We start from the raw sequence: 5927 nt of genomic DNA on the forward strand, positions 1-5927 counted from the left end.
TCATTTTGAATAGCGTGCTATCGAGTCAGTTGTCTTCTTTTAACATTTGACAATTGAAAACTACGACATTACTAGAAATGGAACGATACACCCTTCAGCAACACAAGGAAACTGTTAAAATTCACTTCAAAGTGGTGAGACTTTAGCATTCATAGCCTGAAATTAAGAAAGGAACATTTCATTTCGACGGCTGGAAAAAAATTCTTTCCAAATAGGGTTTTTCAACACAGGAATTCCTTACCGCCTGATTGTGTGGTGCTCCTTCAATTAACATTTTCAAGGATCTTTATGACGCTCTTTAGTTTGGTTTGGTTTAATCTTGGTGGAATCTTTGTTTGTTTCAGCTATTTCTTTGACCCTAATTGTTTTACAATTGTTTTTGTTTTCTGCAGTTGATTTGTTCGAACAATATTTTCATTCTGTGCATAGCTACCTACTACAGACTGTAGTCACTTATGTCTATATATTGAATCCTACAGGATCCTGTCTTCGATTCGAATCATTTGTAATAATAATAATAAATTTAATCTAATTGTAATCTTTTCTTCATCAATCTACTTGTACTCTTTCCAAATGTTGAAATGTTCTTCATTTCCACGGTTCGAACCGTCCAAACACCAATAAGCCGACCGTTTCTAGCGGTAGTCCCAAGCTATCCCAAAGACCTGCAGATGATCAATCCCATTTAACCAATAGCACGGTCGTAACGTGCCCCGCTGCAAAAACGGTCTCGTTCCCAGTCTACGGCCTCTTTCAACGGCGTGAAAAACGGAATCACCTCTTCGTCGGCTCCTCCAGCGGCCACGATCCGTTCGAATCCATTCCGATACAATTAGGCGCTATTAAGGGGGGAGGGTGAAAAAAGCAGGGGTCCCGCCGAAAAAAGCATGTATAACCCGATCGCAGGCGGCGGGGTGGAATGGTGTTCCGATTCGATTCAATACTTCTTCTACCTTGTTAACTTTTGTAGTTTGGAAACGGAAGACGAACGTAGAATTTCGGATGGCACAAAAAGTTTCGGACTCGTCTTGGTGAGAAATTTATCTGCTTGCCGTCAGGGTTTGGCGCGAGGGGGGGAACTGAATGGTCCAGATACGTGTTTCAGACTGCGTGAGGTTTGTTAGGGGTATTGTTGCGTTTATGCGCAATACATTGTGAGTTGCGGTATTTCCGAATTTGTCAATTTTTTAATCTTGTTGAACAATAATGTTATAGTTCAGTTTATTTCCGATTCTTTGACCATAAATTCCGACCTTTGAACATAAATAAATTTAATATATATTGAGTTATTGGGTATAGGTGACCAAATATATTCCAGTAAATTACTCTTTATTTCTATTCAGTAATGACGACGTTTCGGCTATTGTTTGTAGCCATTCTCAAGTCTAAAAAAATTATCCTATTTCAGATCTTACAATAAATATAATACTACAAATACTCTTTAAAACACAAAAAAAAATACAATAAACACTACACAACTTTAAATATTCTTTAAAAACACAAAAAAAAAAAATAAAAATCACACTTTGTGACACTATCTCAAACGACAGAACACAAGACAGGAAAATAGAGAATTCTCTCACCATTATGAAACAAGTATTTCTAAAACAGAGCAAGCACCATCGTTACTATCAGAATTTTCACAAAAAAAATTGAGAAAGGACTGACGTGAAGTCGGAGCACTCTTTCTTTTATGTGCAAATATTGCGTCCTTGGAGGCCACAAGGTCTTCAAGGGCACACTTGACACATGCATGACGTGCACTCAAAAGCTCCCAACTCAACGCAAATGCTTTCTTTATTTTTGATTTTAAGAAAATTATTCGTTCAACTGTAGTCACGGAGATAATCATTATTTCTTTTTCAGTTCTGGTTATGTGTCCTGGAATTTGTTTTTTGTTAAAGCAGGTGGATTCCTGAGATTCCTCATGAACGAAACACCTTGTGAGAGGTAGAACAGTGTGGGAGTACCTACTCATTACTCACTGAAACTAACCTGCTGTTTGGAATATACTAATCATAGACTTATCCCGATATGAAAGATAGCGCAGTTTGATATTGCTTGTCAACTTTCGGGAGCTATTTTAGAAAGGATACATTGGCTGAAGTCTATACTCTACAGGGTGAGTCTTTGACTTGTACATATATTTTAACCGAAGGTTCCTGAGGTCAAAAGAAATACTTTGTTCATTTACCATTTTTTCCGATTCGGCCCTGTTAAAAAGATATAGCCATTTTAAATTTTCAAAATGAGCTAATTCACCCCTGAAAACCGGAACACTGAAGTTTTCTCAAGCATAAGATACACCTTTTGAACCTTAGAAATAAGCTACTAAATTAGAAAAACCATCATAAACTCACGTTTAACATTCTATTTGTTGAACAAAGTAGTGTTTATAATAAAATAAATGAGTTATTCCAATTTCGTTGACGCTAAAGATTAAATATTCTTCTCTTGATTTCTATTTCATTTTCGATAATTATAACGAATTGAGCTCGCTACCACCCATATTAGCTCTGATCTGATACTCATATCCATTCATTCATTATATTTCATTTATATGATATCGTTGTTAACAAGAATTGGCATTTAACCTTAAAATCTCAAATCAATAATATTCATCTATGAAAGTTTTAACACAGACTATAGTAATCTGTGGTTTTAAGTTTGAATTTCAAATTTCGAGTGATGCCAAATATAAACACAGCAGTTCTATGTTCTAACCTAAAATTCTCATTAACAGTTTCCACTGTTATTGTTATAAGATATTTGTTATGAAATGAAGCATTTGATTTGTTCCAACTATCTCATAAAAATATTGAAATGCATCAATATTTTTGAAGCCATCAGTATGAAAATATGGAAATATGTAAAATATTCTGGCTCTGTAATCAATGGAAAATGTTAGACTCCACTTGTAATCAAATTTGTTCTTAATGTGTACCTACATTATAGCCAACTTTACTACCTAATTCATCTTGATTTTGGAATTGAAAATAAATGAGAAGTATTCAATTTAAATATCCACAATAGAATATCCAGTTTCTTCAACTCACCTAATTTGTTTTCACATTAAAACAATTATGGCCCTCTTGGAAGTATGTCAATCATATACTCTTAGGATGAATTTATGGAATAGCAAAACAAAAAAAGTATTCAATCAAATGAAAATTTGTCTAGTATGTACCTAGTCCTAGTGGTATGTTTCGATGTGAGTTTGAATGAGCCGAAGAAGAATACAGTATTGTTCGATAGCAGCAGTCTTTAGTGGGATATTGATTGTTGTCATTATAATGGGACTATTTTGTGAAAAGTTTTTTAAACAATGGCTTTATGAATAATCTGGACTTTTCAAAAAGAATGTTGATTTTAGTGAACTATCTTCTTATTATCAGAGCTGTGCCAAAGCTCAGTAATTTGTAATCAAATCGAGGAGTTGAGGTGAGCTTATTCAAATAACTTCATTTTCAAACTAAGTTGGCTAGTACTTCAATTCTAAAATCTGAGACATGACATCATAGTAAATATTCATTTCTGTGGTTTTTTTCCACAACAGAACAGAGTTGCATTCAGCCAAAGTACCCAATTTTTTGAATTTCACAGATAATTTTTTTTTTTTTAAGATCAAGTTATTCGAAAACGGCGCTTTGTACGAGAAAACATGAAGAATACTTTTATTTTTCAAATTAGCCAAATATTCTTCAATGAACATTCAAATTACTCTTAAGAGTTAGATTCTTCGAATTTCTGGTATTTTTATGTGATGAAATGTTCATAATAAAGAAACAGAAGAATGTGTATGGAATCTTGTGTTCGGATAAGATGTATCACATCAAAAAAAAGCTATATTTCAAAAATCATTTCCTTCGATACAACCATTTACGAGATATAGCCAAAAATCACATTTTTTTAACGATTTTCAACAGCCTGTATCTTTTTAACCGGGCCGAATCGGAAAAAATGGTAAAGGAAAAAAGTGTTTCTTTTGACCTCAGGAATCTTGGGTTAAAATATATGTACAAGTCAAAGACTCACCCTGTATAACAAAATAAAAAAGCAGGGTTTCCTTTGATTAGCCATTTACTGCACCATTCTTCCAGACGGCTCTGTTCATCCTGAAGGTATTTGGTTGCCAATCGGGGGGTTTGTTACTTGACCTTGACAGTAGTGTCGTCTGTGTATATGGGTAGAGAAGTTCCGTCAGATTTGAGAATGTCGGCTGTGTATGCTGAATTTGAGACATTACAATACCTTGGGAAACTCCAGCTTCGAGAGCTCTATATATAGTATATTAGATTTTGCTCTGAAGGTGCGATTTTGAAGAAAAGAATGGACCACTGATTATGAGAATTCTACAAAAGACTAAAACTAAATCCAGTAGCTTGTACGTCTTTACGAACTTGTCGCCAATATGACATTTCAAATTTAGGAATACAAGAACCTGGATGGCACACAAAACTTAATTCAGTTACCTACTATGATGACTGATACAAATTGCTTCTGTGAAAATCGAAAAAATGTGCTCGCATTTCCTGAGTTTCTTCTAATGAATATTGTAAAAATGTGAGATGAAATTAAGGATGAAGCTCCTGCAAAAATTTTGGAGAATTTATTGATACAAAATGCCGGAAAATTCACGACAAATGGATGTCTGTTGAAACAAGTAGATGAAATTAATAGCGAAGAGCCTTTTACTAGTGAAACTAGTGTATTTCGCGAAGAAGGCAAACCATTTTAAGAATTCCAAACAAAATAATTTGAATAATATGTTCACGATAATCTCTTAAGAAACTGTTCTTTTTTTGCCATTCCTGAGTTTCTTCTAATAAATATTGTGAAAATGTGAGATGAAATTAAGGATGAAGCTCCTGGAAAAATTTTGGAGAATTTATTTATACAAAATGCCGGAAAATTCACGACAAATGGATTGTCTGTTGAAACAAGTAGATGAAATTAATAGCCAAGAGTCTTTTACTAGTGAAACTAGTGTATTTCGCGAAGAAAGCGAACCATTTTAAGAATTCCAAACAAAATTATGTGAATAATATGTTCACGATAATCTCTTAAGAAACTGTTCAATTAATTTTGTTGCCATTCGTAAAAAGCATATGATTCAGCAGTAACAGAAAGCAGAGTGAAGACTTTTTTTGTAACTTATAATAATAACCAATGTTAAACGCAACAAATCTGTGAAAAACGTTAGGAATATTGCCAGAAATATACATCTTAATGTGGCTATTAATATCAAATTAATATGATTTAATAATCGCAAATGAGTTAGCTAAAAATTTTCAACCAAGGGAGTGATCTCACACTACTTTTGATAAAGTGAAATAACTTTTTATATATGAGTCATTCGAAATGGAATTTAAAACAACATGACGTCAATTATTAATGGTATAAACAATCAAAAGCCATATAGAACCTTTGTAAACTATTTAAGTGAATCTGACCATAACTATTCCCAAAAGAACAAACTACTCAGAGTGGCCTAGGAGTAATATAGCTCGCTGTTTGATCTTTGTCCAGACTACTCATTGTGTAAATTCAACTGACACTCGAGCATTCCTGCTGTCTTTGTTTATAATTCCTGCATTCCCCAAGACGCCAAACACTTAACTAGTTCATTAATCAAATCATTAAGTTCAGTATCACAACTTCTTCTCAATTGCGGCCGAACTGAATCACGTCAAAAATGCAATTAGGGACTCTACATTTTTTAGAACCTGCTCACCAGAAATCTTCATTAAATGTCCAAACGCCCATTCCGCCCAAGTGGACGGAACGTCCTGGCAAAAACTTCCCTGTCCACGTCTCCCCATATAGGATTATACGCGTTCTGACGTCAAACAGAAATAAATTTCTGGAAAACGACGTTCTGCCGGCTTGTCGACTCTGACCGACCGAGAAATGCCAAAAAACAATTA

Source organism: Harmonia axyridis, chromosome 3 (genome assembly GCF_914767665.1).
Source record: "Harmonia axyridis chromosome 3, icHarAxyr1.1, whole genome shotgun sequence".
NCBI lineage: Eukaryota > Metazoa > Arthropoda > Insecta > Coleoptera > Coccinellidae > Harmonia > Harmonia axyridis.